This window comes from Mustela nivalis (assembly GCF_964662115.1).
Source record: "Mustela nivalis genome assembly, chromosome: 5".
NCBI classification, from domain to species: domain Eukaryota; kingdom Metazoa; phylum Chordata; class Mammalia; order Carnivora; family Mustelidae; genus Mustela; species Mustela nivalis.
This window is the reverse complement of record NC_139024.1, coordinates 133,481,991-133,507,324: the sequence shown is the minus strand read 5'-3', so window position 1 is coordinate 133,507,324 and position 25,334 is coordinate 133,481,991. Positions and strand designations below refer to the sequence as shown.

The window sequence follows — 25,334 nt, the reverse complement described above, 5'->3', positions numbered from 1 at the left end:
AAGAATCAATGTTGATGTTTTATAAGTAGCTTTTGGGATAGTTATTGCAAGGTAGGCCAGCTTGTGGTGTCTTGCTTTGAACTTCATTTGTCTGCAATGTCTGGGAAGCTGGAACATTTGTCTAGTGTGTTGGCTAATCTTCGTTGGTATGCGCAATAAGTCATGTGTGTAGGTGTACTCCCCAAAGTGGTCTGAGCCATGGAGGCAGTCTGTCTGCTTGCTTATACTAATCTGCAGCTAACCCTTGTTCTTCTGGAATGCTCCCAAGATGTTTTGTATATTTGGTAAAGTACAATATTGATTTCTCAAGCTCTATGCTGTTTATTTTTGGAGTATTGCGGTATTAGTATTTCTTCCTTCACCACACTCCAGGTACACCTTAGAGGGTAATCTCCTCCTCTCTAAGTTAAAATATTTGTTTAGTGTGGGATTTTTGGTCTCAACTTTCTGGAAAGTATGTTTTAAAATCTACTTCAGCCATCTCCACTCAGGTGTGGTGACAACCTCTTAGCATTGATGTGGCCTGTTGTTGGCTTATTGCCAAACAAGACCTGATACTTTTTACCTCTTTGTCTCACTCTCTTGAGGGAAGTAAAATTAAACTTTATTTTCACCATTCTTGTAGAGCTCTAGCAGTAACACATCCATTTGGGTAATAGTCTTATTTCAAAATTTCTGACTGGTTATCTACATAAATGATTGAGATGCTCTGGAATTTTGTATATTTCAATGCTCAGTCCATATATTCCAGACTGCTTCCTTGAATATAGAAATGGCACTGAAACATTTTTTTTTTGTAAGGTCTCATGTCCTGTTTGTTGAGTTTAAAATTGTGATCACTAAAATTTTTGCAGGGAATGATTTCCCTGAGACACAGCCAGAAACAGAGGCATGCATGCAGGTAGTTGATTTGGGAAATGATGCCAGGAAGCAGCAGTGAGGAGCAGGGAGAAAGAGTCAGGGAAGGATAGATGAATTTTGGAGAAGAGAGCAGCTCCCTGGGAGCTCCTCAGATGCTTTAAGAAATGTGTGTTGGCAGTGTCCATCTTTCCTCCAAAGGATGAAAAACAGTGGGTGTTAAGCCCCTGTGCTACCGGTTTAGTGCCAAGATCCTAGCAGGCATTGGAGGTTTGGAATGAGGTGCTATTGAGCCACATTTGCTTGGAACTGGTTGCAGCAGAGACTAGAATAAGCTGTAGGATAAATCTAGAAGGAGAGGTGGCCCAAGGGGAACTTCAGTGGTGTTCATGAGTGGGGTCAGATATCTTGCTGGGGAGAGAGGGAAACAAATGCCAGCATATGCATGTTTAAATGAAACTATCTTGAATTTGTACCAGATCTCAATTCATGTTGGTATGTGAGTAAGGATGAAAGAAAGCATCTGCATTTACAGAGCTGCTAACACCTCTTTCCCATGAATTCCATTTGGGTTACATTTTCAGTGTGTAAATGTAGTATGTAAATGTGTGTAAATGTCAGAGCTTGGATCTGACACTGGGAAGAAGCACAGGAGCTCATGGCGAATGCACATTTAAACAGTAACATTTTGAGGGACTGTATGGTTTACCCCAGGACTGATGTCAGTTCAAGCAAATTGTGGGGCAATATTTCCTTTATCCTTTATTATTTTTCTACAGGTCATTTAAGGATTACTAGAGTTGTATGGAGGGACCTATACAAATTAAAATGTATCCAATCAGTTGTATACAAGTGTTTAATAGCAATCAAGGCTGTGTCAAAGTGAAAGGCCCTGGGACATTCTTGTGGAATGGAAAACCAGGCTGTCATTCTCCAGAACTGTATTAACTGAGAGCTGCCTCTTGACATCTCTAAAGTCCTACTGAGGGGATGAAGGGATAAGCTGGCACCGACAGAACAGGACATCAGAGGACAAAATAGTAACAAGAGCAATCAGGGAAGCTACCTTTTACCAAGCCTGTTAAGTTTTCTGTTTTAATATCCAATCCTCATAACAATCCTGTGAGGTCAATATCATCAAACCTCTGTTTGCAAAGCAGAGGAAAGTACCCAGAGCTTGTTCCATGTGCCTCAGCTAGGGAGAGGCAAAGGGGCCTTTTGGATTTAGGTCTGGCAGAGGCCAAGTTTGGCTTCTGTCTCCTTTTAGCAGTGTAATCTTGTCAAACTCCTTAATCTCTCAGCAGCTCTTTCCTCATGGGGGAAATAAAAATTGTGGTGAGGATTAAATTAAATATGAAAACGTTCCTGAAACAATCAGCTCAGTCTAACTGCACAGTACAGAATGAGGATTTCAGAGTATAAGAGGGCATCTCATGGGAGCCATATATTGTCAGGTACTGAACCCTTAGCAGTTTCCTATACTTTTCCCTGAAAAGATTCAGTGAGTCACTGAACTGTGACCTAACTACATCAGAGGCCTCAGGCGAATGTAGGCCACTTCCATGATGGTTATAATTTGAACTCGGAGATGCTCAGGCTGAGCCAAATTTCTGGTTCCAACGTTTCACATTGGCCAAGGGATGGAATGGGTGGAGAGCTTTTTTGGACACTAACCCTTGCCAGCAGGGACTTCTCACAGTTGACTCTCCTAACACATGGCTCTTTCTCCTTCTCTTGCTGCTCTTGCTTCTAATATTTCCAGATTTAAGGGCTGACTATAGAGCTGAACCTCTTCACCAAGTAGGCTCTGAGTGTGTGAGACCTCCAGAGTGTCTGGCTTTGTTTTGAGACCATGCCATTCCATGAAGTGTCTTGCTTTGCCTCCTATGCATTTGGCCTTTGAGAAACTTGTATTCAGAATGTGTGATGAGAGAGAGAGATATCAGGACCTACCTATACCTCTCCCCACACATAGAACTGAGTTTCTGGAAAACAGTGACTTTTAGAGGAATCTCTTAAAAGACGCCAGGGGCCTTGCCTCAAGGATTGTCTAGGGTGGAAAGAAAGAAATTCTGGCATCAGGCCTTTGAGTTTCTACTGGGTCAAAATGTTCTCTCAGCTGGCATGGGGATTATTGCCCTTTAGGGCATTATGTTCTACTTGGAAAGAGTGAACCCAGATGAAATGATTTGAGAATGCTCAGAAAGAATCTTAATAATAACTGGAAGGTAATATTGTGCAGACCAAGTGTGAGAATCTATCTAGAAAGGATCCATCCCAGTCAGTTCAGAATCCCCTGGCAAAGACTTCCCGATTAGGTGGGTTTTAAAAGGGTTCGAAGAAACTTCCCTTCTACAGAAGAGAACTGTATACCAATTCTATGCCACACCCAATGCTTTGCACTGTGGGATTATAGAACTCACCCTCAAGGAGGAAACTGCAGTCCTGGGATTTTAGAGAAGGAAGGGGCAGGACAGTGCATTTCTCCATCCTATGCAAATCAAAAACCTGCTTGCCTTTCTGTTTGTTTAGCACTTGCTGTTTGTTGACTCAGAGTCAGGCAGCAAGCATGTTCATTCACTCCTTGCAGTGGCCTATGTATATATGGACTCTAGACTTGAGTGAGGGTAGGCAAGCTGCTAAAAGTCAAAAACAGAAAGGGGGCATCATGGCCTGGCTGTCTGGCTGTCTGGCCGCAGAACAGCTGTTTACACCCAGGTCATCTGCCTGACACATCCCCAGCTGAGATAGGATTTGGGGTCTGTTGTGTACCAGGCACCATGCTGAGCCCTTTGTGAATATTTTTGCACTCAGTCATTTAACTGCCCTATAGCTCCTACTCTTACTGGTGTAAATGTCACCTCAACAACAGATAAAAATAAAAAGCTGAAAGAGAGCCAGGTCCCTCCTGGGGCACAGTGGTTCTCTTAGTAAGCCCCATGGTCAGACAGGTCATCTGAATTATATTCCTATTTGAATGTTCAGAAGGGGCTGATAAGGATGTGGCATATGGAGTCTGTGGCATCAGGTGAAGAAGAATGTGTTATGTGTGTGTGCACACTTGTATGTGTATGTAGGTAGATATGTGTATGTATGCATGTGCAGGTGCATGTGTGTATGTAGGGCGCATAGGCACATGTGTATTATGCAGGAGTGTGTGTGCATGTATGTGCATATATACATATATATGAAGAATAGGAGGAAATAGGAGGAAAGATTCAGTGTTTAAACACCTGTGTGAAGATGTTATTGAAGCTCTGTTACCTGATTTCTGGTCATTTCTCTGCCTTTGACCAGCTACATAACTATGACAAGTCAGTTAACCTATTTGGACATTAGTTCTGCCGACTGTTAAATACAGGGTTTGGACTGGCTTATCCCAAAGGGTCTTTCAGCTTGAAAAGTCTATGTTTCAATGTGTTTGCTCTGAAGCCTTAATGATTCCTTGTTAAAAGTAGTGTTAAATGGTACAAGCTGACTGAGCTGTACCTTCTCTGGCTGATGAGTTGTCCTTGATATCTTATGCCCTTGAATCATGTGGGGAATGTGTGCTTCATTGTGCCAGCTACTCTTGTAGTTTTATTCTAATCCTTTATCTCAGCAACATTTGTTTTGGCTTCATTTCTGAGCTTCCTCCTTAAGAATGGTGTTTGGTTTTAGGCCTTATTATGTGGCCCTTAGGGGCTGGTTATATTGATCAACTTTCTGACAAATCAGCTCACCTGTAGAAATGAACTATGGGGACAGGCTGAAGGACTGTGGGAGTAGCACCTACTTCCTGAAGTTACTGCCTTGGGGAGGAGGGCTGTGGAGCCCAGAGCCTTTGAATTCTGGTTTCCTCAGTGAGTTGGTCAACACTGACTTAGATCTTGCTGAAATATAACATTATGTCTTCCTTCAACAGAGAACTTCTCAGTGGGCCATGAACTTTCTGTCAGGCACCCCAGGGCCTGGCTGTGGGAGCCCTGCCTGGTGGGGTTAGGCCATCCCCAGGGGTTCTAGGCGACAGTGGGGGCACCTACATCCTGCAGCCTCTTTCAGTCTCTCATCAGTAAGCAGAGGCAACAGGAGTTGTGGTACTTAGAAAGATTTTGGAGGCAATCAAGGAGCTAATGGGTGTATAAGTAAGTGCTTTGTAAAGGTGTGGAGGGCAAGGGCAGGTGGGCCTGGTGGACAGGCTTCCAGGGCAGACGCACCTGCACTCTAGTCATTGTCTAGTTCTGTGGCTTTGGAAACTGCTCAATCCTGTGAACCTCAGTTGCTTCCTGTATAAAGGGCTTGCAGAGTAGGGCTCAACTAATGGTAGGAAACTTTCTTTCAAGTCTGAAATGCTTTACAAAGGAAGAGTATTATAATAAACATAGCCTGAGGTCAAAGGAGGGGTGTGGTTCAGAGGTTAGGAGAGATGCCTGGGAAATAAGTAAATTATCAGTGAATGAATGAGGGGATTGCTTTGGTCCTGATAATAAATTAAGCAGATCACCTTTCTCATCTATTTTCCTGATGTCTTCAGGGATTTTCGCTGAATGAATCCTAGTATTATTTTATTCAAATGACAACTTTGCTGACCTTGATAATCCAAGGCAAAGTTAGAGACTTTTGGGACCATGAGATCTTCTGGAATAAGCGTTGAGGCAAATGATTGCAGATGACCAACATAGGCAGTTTAGCTGTCTGCACACAGATGGGGTAGAGGGAGACGCCAACCAACTGGAGTTAGGTTGTTAGGTTGTCAGCTGTCTTCCTGTTTAACTCTGACAGTGTCTCATGGGACAATTTTGGAAACACATAAGCTGAAGTTCTAGTTTAATAGCAGAGAAGTTGAGTCAGACCGAGCCTTTGCATGCCTCTTGTGAATCCCACAGAACCCTCTTTCTCTTTCACTTGAATCAGTGGAGGTGGGGGCAGAGGACCATCTGCTGAGCACTTAGGGTTCTATGAGGCACCTACCCTTAACATTTTCCTAGGTAATTTCCAAGCCGCTGTGTGACATAGTTATCATCACGCCAGGTTGGCAAATGAGGAAATGGAAGCCAAGAGAGTGAAACAACTTGCTAGGCCACACAGCATGTCCTCACCTGGTAGGGCTCCAAGATGGGGCCTCCGACCCCATGCCCTCTCTTTTGTACATGCTCCACTTTCTGGGCGATGGTCTATGGCCAAAGTGTTGTCTTTGTTTTAATAACATGTGATGAAATTGGGTAATGAAAAGAAGAGATTTAGATCTCTATAAACAATTCCAAGTGATAAAAACCCTATTTCTTGGAGGTGGTCAAATGGCAGAAGAAGTTCTGCAAGTGGAAGAAACTCAGAAAGGCATTAAAGGGGAGATTACCATTTTGTGATTTGATCTGCCTCTTTTCTCTCTTACTTCCCCTTCTCCATATTCATGTGCTGTTGTCCAAACCCCTTACTGTTCACGATTGCACTACCACTAAAATATAACAGTTTAGCTGATCTGCATGTGCTTTTTCCCATGTCTGGGGTACTACATCAGGTTTATTACAGTCATTAATCAAGTCCTTGCACTAATTATAAACAGAAGTAAAAGTTGTAAATTCCACAGAGAAAAAACGTTGCTAGCAAAAAATGACAACAAATCAATATTCTTTTTTTTTTAGATTTATTTATTTTAGAGAGAAAAAGAGAGTGCAAGTGGGGGGAGGGGCAGATAAAGAGGAATACAAGCAGACTCCCTGCTGAATGGGGAGCCAAACACAGAACTTGATCCCAGGACACCGGGTTCATGACCTGAGCCAAAATCATGATTCTAACACTTAACCAACTGAGCCACCCAGGTGCCCCCCAAATCGATATTGTCTATAGAAAAGAATTATTGCTAATTAATAAGGAAAAGATGAACATCCCAACTGAAAAATGGTTAAAGGCTATGAACACATTAAACTCATAAAAAAGCATACATAGAAAAAATAGAATTAGCACTCTTGCATAAAGCAGTAAATGAAAGTATAGTGCCCTGCTCAACAACATGGCTTTCAGGCCAGATATAACTGGAATGAATTCTGGGTTTGCTATTTACTAGCTTCATATCTTTTAGCAAATTACTAAGTCTTTGTTTCTATCTGTGAAATAAGGATAATAGTAGTACTTATCTGGAGGGGCTATCATGAGGTTTAAAAAGATAATTCTGTAAAGTGTTTAGTACAGTGCCTGATGCATAATACACTTTCAATGCATGTTAACTATTATCACTACTAGTAGTATATGTGCATTGATAACAAGTAAGATTAATATTGAATGTCTCACTGAAATCAAAGAAATGCAATTTAACAAAAGTGCAATATTGTTACCTGTCAGATTGGAAAAAACATGTGAGAGAATTGATGATACCCACTGTTGGTGAGGTGTGGAGGAACGGGTTCTCTCTTGCATTGCTGGGGCAATGGGATGTGGCACATTATTTCCACAGGGCAATTTGGCAGTATGCATTAACACTGAAAATGTGATAGGTTTAGAGAAGTGTCTGTTCATGTCTTCTGCCCATTTTTTGACATGATATGTTTTTTGAGTGTTGAGTTTCACTTACTTGTGGAGCATAAGGAATAACACAGAGGACACTGGGAGGAGAGAAGTGAGTTAGGGAAAATTGGAGGGGGAGATGAAGCATGAGAGACTGTGGACTCTGAGAAACAAAGGGAGGGTTTTGGGGGTGTGGGATGTTGGGTGAGCCTGGTGGTGGGTATTAAGAGGGCACGTATTGTATGGAGCACTGGGTGTGGTGCATAAACAATGAATCTTGGAACACTGAAAAAATAAATTCAAATTAAAAAAAATATTTCATAGCAAAAAAAAAAAAAAAAAAAAGAAAAAGGAAAGAAAATGCAATAGGTTTTGGCTCATATCCTAGAACTTTATCCCAGGGAGATAATTGGGCAAGTATACGGTGATGAATGTTTAAGAATGCTTATACTAGTATTCTTTTTAAAATAAGATTTTATTTATTGATTTGAGAGAGAAAGAGAGAGAGAGCACGAGTGGGGGTGAGAGGCAGAGGGAGAAAAGGATGAGTAGACTCCCCGCTGAGCAGGGAGCTAGCTCTGGGGCTCAGTCTCAGGACCCTGAGATCATGACATGAGCCAAAGGCAGATGCCTAACAGACTGAGCCATCCAGGCACCCTGGTAGCAGAACCCTGGGGTTCTACCCTGGTAACAACCCAGAAGCAGCCATAAGTAGATCAGATCAACACAATGTACACTTTAAACTTATACAATGCTATATGTCAATTATATCTCAATAATAAATTCAGAAGTAACTTAAATGTCCTTTAGGGAAATTTATCAATAAATTAAGCTTCATCTCTATGATGGAATACTATATGATTACCAATAGCAGTGTTCTAGATCTTTATTTACTTTTATGGATGAGGATTTCTGACATACCAGTATATAAGCAAGTATGTTTCAAAAAAATCTATCTGTACAATGTTTATGTCTATCCATCTGATAGTTCAGAAAAAGAAAGAGGTGTGGAAAGATGCACTTTAAAATGCTGGCATTCTTTTCCTCTTGGGAACTAATTTTATTATTTGATTTTTGTGTGAGTGTCCATTATCTTTTTAATCAGGAAAAAGAAAAGGAATGGACTTTTTGTTTTGTTTTGTCCTTTAGCAGCATACCCTAAACAGAGATCTACATGTTGATTTTGCTTGTGTAAATGGACTTGGAGTTGTGTTCCAAGAACACATCATCATAGCTTTCTTTCTTTTCTTTTTTCCTTGTTTGTCATTCAGAAGTGTTTCTTCATTCCTTAGTCTATGACTCATGCAAGAAGATATTAGAACCAATGTTTTGCAAGACCTTTCCATGAAATGGAAAGAACATCAATGTTCTCTCCAGTAACAGGCGTGAACTTAATTTTGCCTTTCTTCATTAATAATGATGAGGTTGCATGGCTTTCCCACCACTCCGCAGAGGTGGAGTGAACCCGAAAGAACTGGTCAGCACTAGACCTTCAGGTGCTATCGAATACTAGCCCTAGGGCCAGTGATGTGCAACAGAAAAAACACAAAATTTCCTTTGCTTGTGTTGGTTAGAATCATTGTGGTAGGAGTCCTGAGGCATCACCTGGACTGCGTCACCTGGACTGGATCACGTAGCTGGACACATATTGGAGCTGGAAGGATGCCACATGTGAGGATTTGGGCATCTGTAACACTTTCTGGGTCCCCCAGTAGCTCCCAAATGCTTCTATTGTCTATCTCTTCCCTTCCCCCCTTGAACTTCCCACCATAAATTAGAATTTCAAAATACCTTATTTCAGTCAGCCTTTGTCTTGCAGTGTATACAGTGTTCAGTGAACCTTGTTCCATTTGAACCACACAGCTGTCCTGCCACATAGGCAGAGTAGGAGTTATCATCTTCATTTTACAAATGAGGAAAGGGTTCAAACAGATTGTGGAATTTGGCTGTGGACACAGCACAGCCAGGGCTAGAATTCAGGTTCTCTGTCCCTACTGGTTTTGTTTTTTGTCCTCTCTATGATTTCACAGCTCTTCAGAAAGCTGTTACCATCATGTAAAAGCTCTATGTGACTGTCCTATATTTATCTTTCAGTTTCCTAACCAAGACACACAATTTTAAACTGTTATCCTAAACACACACACACACTCACACGCAGGAACCAAAGTTTCAAGAAGCAAACCTTAACCCTACTATACAGTGTACTTGATGACTCAGGTATTTTTTAGTCTTTTCTTCCCAATTTATTCTTTTTTTTTTTTTTTTTAAGAAGAAGGAGAAGGGGAAAAAAAGAGGAGTTAGAGAAGAAGAAGAAAGAAGAAAGAAGCAAGATGGAAGAAGAAGAAGAAAGAAAAAGAGAGAGAAAAGTTTGCCCAATGGACTCAGTAACTCCATTTCTTGACCCCCTGGATGTTCCTCTTGCTGTCTGTTATACCAGTGCATAGCCTGGGGTATTTGGTATTTGTTCCTTAGGACAATCTGGCTACTTAGCTCGTATGGAGGATGGAACTAGAGTGGAGGGGCTGAGATTCTCTGTTATTATCTCTGTAGAAAGGAAAAGTTAGTTAGGACCAAGTGGATTGCAGTCTGAGGTATGCAGATATGGATAAAACACTTCAAGACAATGGGCCAAATGTTTGCTTGGTTTTTATGCCTTCTTGTCCTTTGCACTAAGAATTTCACCAGTAGTGTGGAGACTGTGTGATTCTGGGAAGGCTGAAGTCCAGCTTGGCCTCCTTCACAGTTTTCCGGGTGTCCCGTCTCTGGGAAGATCTACTGGAGGAAATGCAGCTTTCCTGTCTCACTGCCCAGTCAAGGGGCATGATGTCAGTTGCAGTGAGCAGTTGAGGGTCTGCACTGAGGGCCATGTTCCCAGGGTAACTGGTCTCAGGTCTCCTTGGAGTCAGAAAAAGACCTTCAGCAGGCCATGGGCCAAGATCCAGGTGGATCTGCAACGTGTTGAGCACTGTGCTAGACATTTCCACATGTACTTTCTCCCTTCATGCTCAGAAAAGCACCTGGAGGTAAACATTACTAACCCCAGGCCTGCAATGAGAATGTTCAGAAAGTAAGTGGCTTGACCAGGGTTGCTGGCTAATTAAGTGGCAAAATTGAAAGGTGACTCTAAGTCTGTATGACAGATCTAGTGCCCTTTCTATTTACTACATCACTGGATTGCCTTTAGTTCTTTCAGAGAAAGTACAATTTGATACAAACTTTATAATTTTATATGAGTCTTATTGATTGCTCATGGCAAATCTGGGCTTCTTCAGCATCATTGTTAAAATGTTCCCTTATATCCATATTTTCTGTCACAAAGAATGAAAAAAGTCCTTTGATATACAAGGACATTCATAGACTATTATTATATATTAACTTATATTTATAAGTAGATTTATAATTTCTGTTCCTGATTTCTGGGTTTAATACAAAGAAAAACTCCATATTTTCAATAAAAAATTATGTGCTTTAAATAAAATTCTTTATTTATTTAAGAGAGAAAGCATGAATGGGAGGGGCAAAGGGAGAGAGAGACTCTGAAGCAGACTTCGAGCTCAGCTCAGAGCCCAACATGGGGCTTGATCTCACAACCCCAAGATCACAACTTAAGCCAAAGCCAAGAGTTGAATGCCTAACTTACTGTGCCACCCAGACGCCCCTAAATTTATATACTTTTTATAGAGTCATAAGAAAACCTCACATGGATATTGCCTGGGAACTTAAGAGTGGGATGACTTGTATTTTCCTTCTTGTCTTCTAAGATAGTAGAACAGTAAACACTCAATTAATGCTAAATGGCACTAACAAAATGATCAATTCTTAGTTCATATAAAGTCGTAGTTATAGGAGGAATACATGGATTATCAAGACAGTGTAGTGTAGTCAGAGAGACCAACTTCTGAATAGGTTGGGTTGTAGCCAGGGGACTTGCAGGGCAAGACGGAGCTCTGTTCACCCAGTGCCATCTAAGACACTGCCTTTCTTCTGGTCGGAAAGATACGTAATTTGGGAATAGTCAGCAGAATGGAAAAAGCTAACCAATAAGATCAGTGCTTTGAATGAAAGAATATTCTAGGTTACTATCAGATGCTTGCCATTTGGGGTAAAGTATCTGAGATGTGAAGGTTTCTATTGCTTCTGTGGAAACAGATGCCATGGCTGATTAAGGATTGTGGACTGTATAGGCCAGAAGATTAGTTGGGTTTTATTTAGAATTTAATGATAGAGAATGAAAGTCATAAAATAGGCTATGAAAAATCAGAGCACAAATGATTGGGATTGGACAGTTTTCTCACTCAGGGGCCGAATGTGCTATTTTCCATTCTGGTCATTTCCCTCTTTCATACAGTAAAATGCAGTATGGAGAGGAACATAAATGTCCCCTAATGCATAGGCAGATTTCCTGTTGGAGAGAGTCATCCTGAGCAGGTGACATGTGTTTAATTTAGAGAAAATAGGGGAAAAGACAATAGCTTCCCCACAATATTGTAGCCAGTATTCATTAGGAATAGCATTAGTTAGTAGTGTTAGAAAACTCAAATTAACAGAGGATCAAACGCAAAATGTTTGATACCCTGCAAAAAACGTTGGATGGTAGAAGTCCGGGGTTAGTATGTCTGTTTCGCTAAAAGGGTCTCAAGTCATCAGAGACCCTGGCTTCTTCCAGGTTTCTATGCTGCCACTTCCAAGGCTTCATAGTACACCATGTATGCTTGAATTCCTGCCATCATGTCCTCATTCCAGCCAGAGGAAGGAAGAAGAGGGCAATGGAGGGTGTATGCAAGATTTCTAAAGATGCATTTAACACTTCTGCTTAAGCCTTGTTGACCAGAATGTACTCACAACGGCCACACCTAGACACAGGAAATTGGGAAATACAGTCTTTCTTCAGGGCAACAGGGGGCTGACTAACAACTGGGAGTTCTACTATTGAGGAATAGGGGACAATCTGTATTAATAATCTGGCATCAGCTTCTGCCACACTGTTTTTGGGACTTGATTGCATGGCCAAAAGTGGGGCTGAGAGGGTAGATTTCAGTAACTTAGACTTTATCCTAAAAAACTGGATGAATGGCCAGAGGGCTGCATCAGAGATTTGGTTGCTCTATGCACTGACCCAGGTTGCATGAGAGTAACTGGTTTGGGAGAGAGGAAGAAACAGGACTCTAAGAAGACAACATTTGGTGAAGGAATCTACTGTGATGGTTAAACAAAGACTTTGGAGTCACCCTAAACTTGGACTTAAATTCTAGATCTTGGGCAAATTACGTGGTCTCTAGATGGGAGGATTAATATGCACTTAAGAGTTTTGGGCAGGGTTGGGTTGGGTAATGTGTATAAAATGTGTAGCATATGGCGAGATGTAGGTGTTCAAGAAATGATGTCCATTTTTACAATTGGTGACTTGGGAGCAAATATGGGGGCAATACAGCTGGAAACCTGCCTTTTGGTGTCTTCTGGTCAAGGTTCTGCCCTAGGAGTAATCACAGCAGCATCTGTGCTTGGTCTGTTTGGTCACTTGTTCACTCTAGGTGCTTGAAAATATGTATATCTATTTAAAAATCCTCCCTAGTCTACTTTTGTCCACTTCAGAAGTCCTATTTCAGATCCTCATAATTTCCCTTGAAATGATTGCAGTAAATTCAGAATGCTAGTTACTTCTCCGGGCCACCTGCTAAATCATTATCGCAGCCATCTTTCTGAAGCACAAACCATCTACTTGGCCATCTTTCTATGGGTCCCTATCCTCTCCAGGACGAAATCTAAGTTCCTCCGCTTGCTGTCCTTGCTGTCCTTGCTCAGTGACCTTAAGTACGTGTCAAACACTCCCCCTGGACTCCTCTCCCCAATCTATTCCCTGGTTTAGACAAATCAAACATTTCCCAAATATGTTAAGCTCTCCTTGATGCTGCTGAGCAGGCCCTTCCTGCAGCCCAGAAAACCCTTTATCTGTTTGGCAGATAATGTTCCACATTTAAGCATACCTGGAGGCCCTATCTATTCAGCAGAGCCTAGATGTGGGCTCCTGTACAGCCACAGCACCTTGGGCTAACCCTGTTTTACTTACTGGTGTTGTTTGCCTGTCTATCATATCACCTTCCTCAGATTCATCCATTCCTTCACTCATTCACCCATTCATACACCCAACTAATTTTAGATGCATTTGCTTCTTTGTGTTTGCTTTTCCTTCTTTGTATATGACTCAGATATTCCTCCACTCTCCTGGTTTGGATTCAGTGTCTCTCCTTTGTGCTCCAGCAGGAACTGCTTACATTATATGCTTATTACATTGTACTGTCAGATATTTATCTGTTTTCCTTACTAGACCTCTTTAGGATAAATAGGAACACTTCGTGTTTGTGTCAAAATAAATGTGTGTGTGTGTGTGTGTGTGTGTGTCCTCAGTACCCATGAAGTGGGCTGATTCAACAAAAGGTTATTGAATGAAGGAATGCATGAGTGAGTGAGTGACTGAATGAATGAACAGTGTTATGGAATTGGTCTACTCAGAAATAGCCAGCAAGACCCCTAGAGACTTATTTACTTTGCATTTTTATGACCTGAAATACAAAGTCATTTGGAAAGATTGTTAAAGACATAGGATCTTATTCAATTGCCAAGGGGCTCTAAGGGGAGAGGGTTCCCATAGCTGTAAAGGAACTATATTTAGCAAGACTGTTGATCTGCTGTTGAAGGTTCTTGTTCCCTTGTGTTAATGAAAGTATTCAGTGTAATATCTGTCTAATGTTAAGAACAACTATGTAATGATTAAAAAGAATAACCTTCATGCTTCTGGACAATGTGCTAAACCAGTTCTGTCAAAATTCAACTACTGAATGCTGGTTATTATATTTAAAGTTGAGCATAAGGGACAGTGAAGGGAGACAAGGAAACTTCTCCAAATTAATTGTTGAGGTAAGTTCCTGGAGGGCATACACTGGAGACTTATTTTGCTTTGTAGGGCTCACAGTTAAGATATCAGTGGGTTTTTTTCTGTGAAATCCCTGGTAATTACGAGGTTCAAGTAATCTCAGCAAGAATAGTCTCCTTATGTAGGTGACATTTGTCTGGGTGGACATTTTGACATCCTAACTAATAGGCTGCCTAGCGAAGCCAGCTCTGAATCAGGGCTGTGAGTTCTTCTTTGGGTGATGATTGAAATTGATTACTTAAATAGTTTCATAAGACATGAAACAGGCTCGTGGTATGCCTACCAGAAGTAGTCTACCAAGAAACTGAGGGCCCCAAATGTCGGTGAAAGGAGCTTGTGAATTGTACATGGAAGTATTTTAAGAAATTTTTGATGGTTGAATAGAGTCCTGAATGGGACTGGGGGTTAATATTCTAGGATTGACTCTTTGGCAGTACACTGTGGTGGTTCAGGGCTCAAATTAGGCAGATCAATGTTTGAATATCAGCTCTGCCACTTATAGACTGGGTGGCCTTGGGGATATTGATATGATACTTGTTAACCTCCATTTCCTAATCTGCAAAATGGAGGTAATAATTGTAGCAGTCTGTGGGATTATGGTGAGGATGAAATGAGGTCATACAAGTAAACTGCTCATTCATGTTTCTGACACATAGGAAAGGGTCACCTGTCATCAACGTGAACTGAGCTAAGTTAATGGAAGGCTGCTGAGGCCAAAGCCTGTGAGCATCAGTTGGTTTTAAAGGAAACCACACATGTGTACAAGTTTGTCTTAAATGCTGGTAATTGCCACTTGCACTTGAAGGACTTGGGCAAGAGGGTATTTGACTCAGTACAAAGCTTTATACTTTAGTCTTAAATTGTTGAGCGAACAATGCAAATATTTGTTTTCCTACTCTCCTTCACTGTAGCTTCCAGTGACTTGGGGCTGGGGGTAGGAAACCATAGCCTCCTCTCAAGCTCTGGCATTAATCAGTTGGCCTCAGGCAAACCTCTCAGTGTTGAGGCCTCATCTGTAAAATGAGGCTATTGGCTTATGACTTCCAAGGTCCCTTCAAGCTCCAAAATTCTATGACTACTTAACTTAATGCTGGTCAACCCAGTTTTGTGGTACAACGCAGTTTTCTTTGTGACATTTAAAATAATTCAGTTATTCTTAAAATAGTTCTGTAAGTTGAGAGAAAGCAAATTGCTTTTTGTTTGCTTTTTAGGTATGAGTAAATACTGAGAAATGAACTTGCAGGTAATATACACAATGGGCTACAAATAAAAGAGCAAATTGAGGTTCAATGGCTGAAGAGTGGTTTCAAGAGTTGGAAAAGGGACAGGCCTGTGCTGAGCCCTCTTCATTTGGAGTTCCAGTGACTTTCAGGCGAAAATTGCTGTAGAAATGTCAAAATGTTTCTATGAGTAATTTAATAATAATCAACATCACGACTACTTTATATCAATATACTTGATGAGGAATTCATATCAAATTAGCATGAAGGAATTCTGATTTTCTACCCATTTTATTATGAATGTGTACCTGTGGAGGAAGATGGAAGGGGAAGGAAGTCCAGTAGAATTTTCTGTGAATTTCACAGAATTTTCTAGAATTGCACTGTCCAATATAGTAGCTACAAGACATAGGTAGCTCTTAAGCTCTTAAAATGTAGCTAGTGTTAATGAGAATTTTTGTTTTAATGTAATTTTTTTTTTGCAATCCTCTACTTTATTTTTTTTAAATATTAATTTATTTATTTTCAACATAACAGTATTCATTATTTTTTCACCACACCCAGTGCTCCATGCAATCCGTGCCCGCTATAATACCCACCACCTGGTACCCCAACCTCCCACCCCCCCACTTGAAACCCCTCAGATTGTTTTTCAGAGTCCATAGTCTCTCATGATTCACTTCCCCTTCCAATTTACCCCAACTCCCTTCTCCTCTCTAACTCCCCATATCTTCCATGCTATTTGTTATGCTCCACAAATAAGTGAAACCATATGATAATTGACTCTCTCTGCTTGACTTATTTCACTCAGCATCATCTCTTTCAGTCCCGTCCATGTTGCTACAAAAGTTGGGTATTCTTCCTTTCTGATAGAGGCATAATACTCCATATTGTATATGGACCACATTTTCCTTATCCATTAGTCCGTTGAAGGGCATCTTGGTTCTTTCCATAGTTTGGCAACCGTGGCCATTGCTGCTATAAACATTGGGGTACAGATGGCCCTTCTTTTCATGACATCTGTATCTTTGGGGTAGATACCCAAGAGTGCAATGGCAGGGTCATAGGGAAGTTCTATTTTTAATTTCTTGAGGAATCTCCACACTGTTCTCCAAAGAGGCTGCACCAACTTGCATTCCCACCAACAGTGGAAGAGGGTTCCCCTTTCTCCACATCCCCTCCAACACATGTTGTTTCCTGTCTTGCTAATTTTGGCCATTCTAACTGGTGTAAGGTGATTTCTCAATGTGGTTTTAATTTGAATGTCCCTGATAGCTAGTGATGATGAACATTTTTCATGTGCCTGATAGCCATTTGTATGTCTTGATTGGAGAAGTGCCTGTTCATATCTTCTGCCCATTTTTGATATGATTGTCTGTTTTGTGTGTGTTGAGTTTGAGGAGTTCATTATAGATCCTGGATATCAACCTTTTGTCTGTACTGTCATTTGCAAATATCTTCTCCCATTCTGTGGGTTGCCTCTTTGTTTTCTTGACTGTTTCCTTTGCTGTGCAGAAGCTTTTGATTTTGATGAAGTCCCAAAAGTTTATTTTGGCTTTTGTTTCCTTTGCCTTTGGAGACGTATCTTGAAAGAAGTTGCTGTGGCTGATATCGAAGAGGTTACTGCCTATGTTGTCCTCCAGGATTCTGATGGATTCCTGTCTCAAAATGGATAAAAGACCTCAACGTGAGACAGGAATCCATCATGTAATATTGTTTAGTTCAAATTTAAATTTAAATAGCCCCAGGCAGCTAGTTGCTACCATATTGGACAGTGAAGATTTAGACAGAAGATGGGTCATAGAGTCTTTAAGGGATTTTGACTTTATACTATATGAGGTGGGGAGCAAGCTGAAGCTTTTGGATTAAGTTCAGGAATGGTGCCAGAGAGATAAGTGGAGGTGGTTGTAGTGACCCAGGTGAGTGATGAGAAGGACCAACACTGAGGCAGTGCCAGTGGAGACAAAGAGGAGGTGATGGACAAAGGAAGAATTCAGGAGTGAAATGGATTGGACTTTATGCCTGGGGAGGTTGACACTGGCTTGGTTGATTGGTCCAACACTTTTGTTCATGGGAAAATATATCAAGCCACTTTTGGATAGAAAAACCATCTTTAGTTGGCAGTTATGTTACCATCAAATGTAAAGATAATTTAAGTGGCATAAGGAGGCCGTCCAGGATGTGAAATCATACCTTACTTTGCACATATGGTGGAGGGAGAGCTCCTCCTGTCTCTCACAGAGGGAGACTTTCCTTCAGATGGCTCATCCTTTGAGTCTGTGCAACAGGGCTGTGTTAACCTGAGGTCCCTCACATACTTTTATCAGACCCCATCCTTTTCCACCATGAGGCCTGAGATTTCCTTCTCAGCCATTCTAGTTCCTTCATCAGAGACTAGAACTGACTGCCCACAGCCTTCCTTAGACAGGCCAACTTAATTTTTTTTATCCCATAGACATTGTTGAACCTGTATCTGTTTCTCAGGGGTGGAGGAAGATACGAAGATGAAGGAGAAACCATTCCTACCCTGGGCAAGATCATAATAAATCCTAATTGCAAAGACAAAATTACATAGGGATAACTCAGTTATAATACAGGAAACAATTTTGCCTTGGAGTGCAGAGCTGTACTGATCAACTTTACCTGGTGGCATTAAGGGAAACCTACTCAAGAGTGGTGACAGCTGAGCTCATTTAAGTGGATATTTTCTGAGAAAGAATGAAGAAGGGCATTTAGCAAAAGATCACTTGCACATATGTGGTGGTCCCTTGGAATATGTTGTGCACAGGGAATGGTACACAGCTGTGTATCTAGAGCCCAGGGTGCTTTTATAAAGGTGAGAAAGCGTAGGAATGACACAGGTGGAATAGATGGAGTCCAGTGAAGGAAAGCCTGTATGTCTTACTAAAGAATGTGTATTTGTATTTGGTAGATCCCAGCGGCTTTTGCTAGTTTTAAACACATGAGTGATATGGTTCTATTTGTGTGTTTGGGGTTGCATGGTTTCTCTCCAATGCTAATCAGAGAGCTTCTGCTTTGGCCTTGTGGTCTCTCTTCTCGATTCACCATTGTAACAGGTGTATGGTGTGTAAAGTTACTAGGAAAAATAACTACATGATGCCTATAAACTACTTGGAAACCTGTAAGTCCTATCTAAAAATGATCATTGTTCTTAGTCAAGGAATTACAACAGCAATTATCTAATTGCAAGCACAGCTGGATCCTTGCCCCTCCAATTAGCTGATTGCAGGTGCAATTAGTTTGCAAGAATAGTTTTGTACCCAGCTGTAAATTTTCCAAAATGCAAAAACAGAATATGTGGAAAAATGAGGCCAAGTTGAGTTTCTTTATAGTTTGTTCTAAATATGTGTTTTGCCCAGCCTGAGGGATTGTTATTTTCCTTCCCATATTTATATATGAGTTGCTTAAGATGTGCTCCTATTTATTTCACAATCTCTGAGGCATCTCACTGTTGGGAAATTCTCAAATTCCAAAGCCTGTGAGCAAAGAGACAGGAGTAAGTAGTACCCACAAATGGCTATCTTCAGGGGCCATTTTTGCTTGTTGAAGTGCCAGGTTGAAGAATGGATTATAGGACCAGAGTAGGGTCTGCAACTAGGAGAGGGGTCAACTATCTCAGTATGCAGGCTGAGGAGGGCTGGCCAGCTTGATTCTCATGGGAATGAAATTAACAAGTGCCATCTCTCCCAAGAGGAATTTTGTTTTGTGGGTAGTGATAGTAGATGCAGGGCTAGTTCTCAGAATGTGGTTCCAATATAAATGTTAGTTGACATTTTGTTTACCATTAATAAGTGAGACAAAAGTGCAACAATGAAGTCACGGTGTGAGCAACTTCTTTGTTGAATCCAATAGTAATTTTCAAACACTGGAGGAATGCTTCCTCAATTATTTTATGCTGTCCACAATATAATGTCTACCGACAAGACACATTTTAAAGTTTGATCTGCAGTATTCGTATTTTCTCTATCACTTTCTTAAGTATAGACAATCAATAAAACAATAAATCAAGCCATGATTTATAGTGTATGCCGATGTCATGGTATAAATACTCCTACTGTGGGTGATTTCAAGTTACCAACTTTTCTCAACCAATTCCTAGACTCTTGTAGATTTCACAATTAGCTCTAGTGAGGAAGCATGATGTGGCTCCAGCCTACAAGTGTTGGTGGAACTTGAACCAAACCTTTTGGGAGTCAGTGACAGACTATATCTTAGTTTCTATGATTTGAAAGAAGCATGGAAACTTTGAACAAATCAGAAATATCATGGGAAACAGAGAGGGAAAAAATAGCTATATGTGCAATGGTGTTTGAAGAGAAAACCATTCCTCTGTAAAGGACAGTCAGATATATGAAAATGGGAAGAAGAACATCCAGAATGACATAGACCTTAGGAACAGCATGTGGAGAGGTTGAGCCCTTATAGGGCCATTGGCTCAAGGTTTCCAGTATGTTGGATGGATAGCCATCCTCCCTAGGATGAGATAAATTTATGTTTTGACGATGCGAAAATTGAGGAACACAGGGTCATGTTACTTGAGTTGACAAAGTTAGAGATGAGAAGAGATTTTATTGTCTTACCCTGTGCGAGGCACTCCTTATTAATGGAATGAAACAAAACAAAACTCTACACAGTAATAAAAGCACAACAGAAGATTTGATTTGTTGGAAAACCCATTAGATAGTTGGTATGCTGGGCAGGCCCTTGTTCAACTCTGGGAGAATGAAGTGAGGTGACTCAGGACCAGGTCTGGGGCTCAGTTCCTTATTCTCAGCAGGGCTAGGAGAACCTCTTGGGGTCTTCCTGTTTTTCCCCACACGATGTTCAAATCCTTCTGCCAGTTTTCCAAGTCCTTCACAATGCAGGTCTGCTATATTTCTCTAAAATAGAGTTTGCACACTTCTTAGTGGATACCAACATGCACACAGCTCTTGTCTATATCTTGTAAGCAAGCTGGGCTCATTCCCACTTGATATATGTTAATAGTTAATATTGAGGAGCCCTTTTGAACTGCATCTGCTAGGGGCTGCCCATACATTGTCCCATTCAGTCTTCATAAAAACAATTTGTGTTTTCCCCAGTTTTACAAAGAAAGATTAGGCAGAGAGCCTGAAGATCACATGATTAGTGAATGGGGCAGCAAGTATTTTAACACAGACTGACTGCTCAGTGGTTATGTTCACAACTCTAGTGTTCGGAATCCTCTCAGTTCCTGTGTTCCTTTCCTTTTCACTTTTCCTCTCAGTCCCCATGCCCAAAACCTTTGCCTGTCTTCCATGTAGCTTCCCTTACTAGTCAAATTCCCATTCATGACCTCTGGTTACCTTAGAATCTGTCTATAGTAGACACTTTGCCATGCAAGTGTATCTTTTCCAACAACAACAACAAAAAAATATGAGCTCTTTAGTGAAAGCAATCATCTCTTCTACTAAGTCTTCACTTCCACAGGGGTCTTTTCACTTTGGGGACTAAAGACAGATACTCAATAAATATCTGTTGATAGATTGATCCCGGTGTATGTTCAGCATCATTTATTTACCTAGGGTCGCTAGTACCAAGCACTGAACCATGGATCAAAAGATTAAAGATTCTTTCTTCTTTCACAGAGTTCTGAACTCCAGGAAAGGATGCTTCTTGGCCAAGTTACAGTACAATGTGATTTAGTACTGCAAAAGCAGAGGGTTCTGAGGAGAAGCCCAGGTGAGGGGAGTTCTTTGGGAAGGATTCACTGAGAAGGTTACTCCTGAGCCAGCCCAGTCTTGAAAGATGAGTGGAGACTAGAGTTTGCTCAAATAAGAGGGTTGGCAGGGCCTGGGCCCAACAGTTATGTGTGTGGTGAAACCCAACATCCTGGTATATTTTTTTTTTTTTTAAGATTTTGTTTATTTACTTGACCGACAGAGAGATCACAAGTAGGAAGAGAGGCAGGCAGAGAGAGAGAGAGGAGGGGAAGCAGGCTCCCCACTGAGCAGAGAGTCCAATGTGGGGCTCGATCCCAGGACCCTGGGATCATTACCTGAGCTGAAGGCAGAGGCTTTAACCCACTGAGCCACCCAGGCACCCCAATCCTGGTGTATTTTACCAATTCCTCCTGTATTTGACTTTAAACTAGTATACTTTAAATTACATTTGATATATACCTCTCTTTTCTTTATATTTTATTTATTGAAGTGTGCGGTCTGTTTACTCATGTGCAAGGCTAGCAGTGACATCAGCAAGGCATAGATATGACTGGTGGCCACTGCAGGTAGTAGGGTAATCTTGGTTGCCTCTCTGAAGTGAGAGGGGAGGGATTGGGAGCACACTGTAGGAAAGGGAAGCTTACCCTTCTCTCCTGAGGTCACACAATCCCTATTATCTCTGGTGCACTTACCTTTGCAAATGTGACTAGGAGTCACTGCTCTTCTTCTCTGGGCATCTGCCCTTTCTGTTTCTGGTGATGAACTGGCAAGAGGAGCAAGACATCCCAGAACTCTGACACACATAAAGGATAACATTGGGGTGGGTCTTGGTTCTGGGACACAGTGGAAAAAGGACTTATTGGTCATGCTTCTTAAACTATTTGGTAAAAAAATGATTAATTGGAAAGTTCTGATTTTCTCACATGAGTCTTTGTCTTACCTAGGCCCTTAGCCTTGCTAACCATTTGTTTGAAGTCATCACTTACTGGACAGAAAGACCATGTAGCCCCTGAGACTTGAAGAAGATGGTGGTGGAGGCTGAACACATATACCTGTATTTTTATTTCTGTGAAACTGACTCAACCAGAAAATTCCTGTCCTCCCTTCTCTTTCCTCGAAAAACACATACATGCTCATCCACCCCCACCCCACTGCTCTCACACACATTCCGAGGATAAATTTGAGCAGAAGGATAGATGCTCATATTTTTTAAGCTTAACTCAACAATATTAATTCTGTTCAATAAACTTAATAAAATGGAAATAAAGTGGTTTCCTTTCTTCTTTAAGGAAGGAGAGATTTAGGAAGCTGAGCCGATCGCTGGAGTATATTAGTCATGCCATTTCATTTCTGCATTCAGGATTCAGATGGCATGTCCATGCAGCTCATCAAACTCTACAGACAAGGGACACAACATCTGGATTGGCCCATAAAAGTCCATGTCCCAGATCAGAGCCTCTAGTAGAACATTATTCTCTCACACACACTTTTGGAAACATTTCAAGGTGATGTCATCATTAAATAATAAGCCATAGGAAAAAAAATCAGGTTGATATTTAAGTAACTTTATAAGATATCCTATATAGTAATATATCTTTTCTCCTTTACACAAATAGGCAAAACATGATTAATAGTCCACTGATATGAATCTCCACTTGTGCTTGATTTGACCTTTCAAGATTTCTGGATTTAAGAATGAAGAAATTTAGATCAGAGAGCCAACTGGATGGAAGAATTTTGCTGCTTGAAGGGATGGGAAGGGCTGAGAGGTAAGTCTGAGCTTTAAGGTAAATGTAGGTGTCATGGTCAGTTATGGTTTGCCCCGGGCTCTGTGGGCAGGAGGGCTAGTGCTTGAGTCTTGAGCTCACCAACCCTTTGTTGTGTATCTGAGAATGAGGATGAGTGCATGAGTGTGTTTGTAAGCATATGAGAGTGTATGTATGTGTGAAGTTGGGCATGCATGAATGTATGCATATAAGTATATGTTTAAGTGAGTGTGTGTGTGTGTGTGTGTGTGTGTGTGTATGAGAGAGTGTGAACGTGTATATGAGTGTTCATGTGTTTATTATGTAGGTGATGATGCCTATTTCTCCCAAATTATTCTTGGACCTTTCTAATAGAATCCTACTTTGCTCTGTGAAGTTCAACTCTCTCCATTTTATTTATAAGGAGAAGAACTTTGAATAAATCATGTTAGATTAGGTATGAAGCAACATTAACTTTTGTCTCCATCCCTTGCAAGCAATAAAAATTTCCCAACTTTTCTATTGTGTACAGTGCTGAGAAGAGAACACATGCCCTTCTTGTGAGCCTCTTTCTCTGCAGGGCAGTGTTGGGGACAGACTTATTGTGTGGAAATGAGGCAAGGGTGGCCAAGGTCAGGCTTAGGAAAGGAAGCCAAATGGTTGAACTCTATGTTCTACCTGTTGGGTCTTATTGCTGTTTTTGTGCAAAGTTGACCTCTGCTGAGACACTTCTGCATTTGTGCCTACTGCTCAGATAGGTCATCGTGACTTTTTTTCTGATGTAATTTTAAAAGCAGTTAATGCCCAGAGTTGTCTTGGGGGAAATCCTGTTTGATATTTCACCTTGAATGACTTCAAAACAAATCTATTTTTATCTTTTAAAAGTTCCTTTTGGTGAAACTTGTTGTGGAACTCTTTATTGCTCTGTGTGTTTACAATGCTTGTTTTTATAGAGGGCTTTATTTTCAAAGAAATGCATGCTGCATATTTACTTAATGGGCTAGACAATGACTAAGGAGCAAATTACATAAAGATTATTACATGGACTTAGTGTGTGTTCTATAGTTTTATGACTCACAGGCAACTTGTTTGTATTGCCTTTATGGGCAGAGGTGTTTTAAAAAAACATTTTGTAAAGCAAGAATTGTGAAAGGATGCCAGTCCTTGTAAAGCTCTGCCAAGGGGTGATGCTTTCATAGCTAGAGCCAATGCCAGGTGCTGTTGAAGGTAGAGGGTAAGTTATGAAATGCTAAAGAGCTTTCCACAACCCCGCTGCCTTAACACAGCCCTTATCCATCAGGAGAGTTAATTCCAGGCTTAAATAGAAGTCACCACTTTAGAAATATTCCTACTTCCCCAAAGTGCCAGCAGCTCTAAGTCTGTTGAATAGAGACAGCATTTATAATGGTTATCCCTGCTTGGGTGGCGGGATGGGAAAGGAAATCACCTTGGAATCTTAAGGAGACTGTATAAAGCTGTCCATAGCTTCATTAAAGTTTTGTTTGTTTGTTTTAATAATAGCTGGCGCTATTTCCAAAAAGTAATGTACAATACACATAACATAAAATTGATCATCTTCATCATTTTTAAGTGTATAATTCAGTACTGCTAAGTATAGTCATACTGTCGTGCAAACATCACCACCATCTGTATCTAGAACTTTATCCTGCAAAACTGCAACTTTGCGGTGATTAAACAATACCTCTCCACCCACCCCTTCCTCAAGCCGCTGGTAACTGCTCTTCTACTCTCCATTTCTATGAATTGTATTACTCTAGGTACCTCATATAAGTGTTTGTCTTTTGAGACTGGCTTTGTTCACTGAGCATAATGTCCTCAAGGTTCATCCATTCGTAACATATGTCAGAATTTCCTTTCCTTTTTTTTTTTTTAAAGATTTTATTTATTTGACAGACAGAGATCACAAGTAGGCTGAGAGACAGGCAGAGAGAGAGGAGGAAGCAGGCTTCCTGCTGAGCAGAGAGCCCGATGTGGGGCTCGATCCCAGGACTTTGGGATCATGTCCTGAGCTGAAGACAGAGGCTTTAACCCACTGAGCCACCCAGGTGCCTCAGAATTTCCTTTCTTTTTAAGGCTGAATAATATTCCATTGTATTTTTAGACCACACTTTGTCAGTGGATGTTGGGATTGTCTGGAGGTGCATTTTTTATTCCTGTTTTTTCCTCAAGTTTAATGCAGCCCTTGGGATCAGGTGTGTCAGCTATGGGCTAGTGGTATGAAATGTCCTCCTGACTCATTGCTGAGCTCAGCTGTGCACTACCTATAGCTAGTTTATGCAAGTCCATTCAACTTCAGGCTCTCTCACAACTGCAAGACAATTGGCATTGTGGGTCTTTGCTGGTAATGCTCATTCCAGCACAAGGTTAGTGTTCTGGA

At 41.0% G+C, this 25,334-nt stretch overlaps 1 long non-coding RNA gene across 3 annotated transcripts in view; it reads left to right on the top strand.

Annotated features, from left to right (window-relative positions):
• LOC309865628 overlaps positions 1–25,334 on the top strand; it is a 76,487-nt gene that overhangs the window by 18,118 nt on the left and 33,035 nt on the right. The window contains exons 1-6 of one of the 3 annotated variants that reach the window (XR_014312209.1): positions 8,923–9,009; positions 9,611–9,788; positions 15,481–15,641; positions 21,117–21,210; positions 22,552–22,696; positions 22,808–22,960. This is a non-coding gene — a long non-coding RNA (uncharacterized lncRNA). Of the gene's footprint in view, positions 1–8,922; positions 9,010–9,607; positions 9,789–15,480; positions 15,642–21,116; positions 21,211–22,551; positions 22,697–22,807; positions 22,961–25,334 lie in introns of those variants that run through there. The other 2 variants (XR_014312210.1, XR_014312208.1) reach the window with 2 other exon arrangements.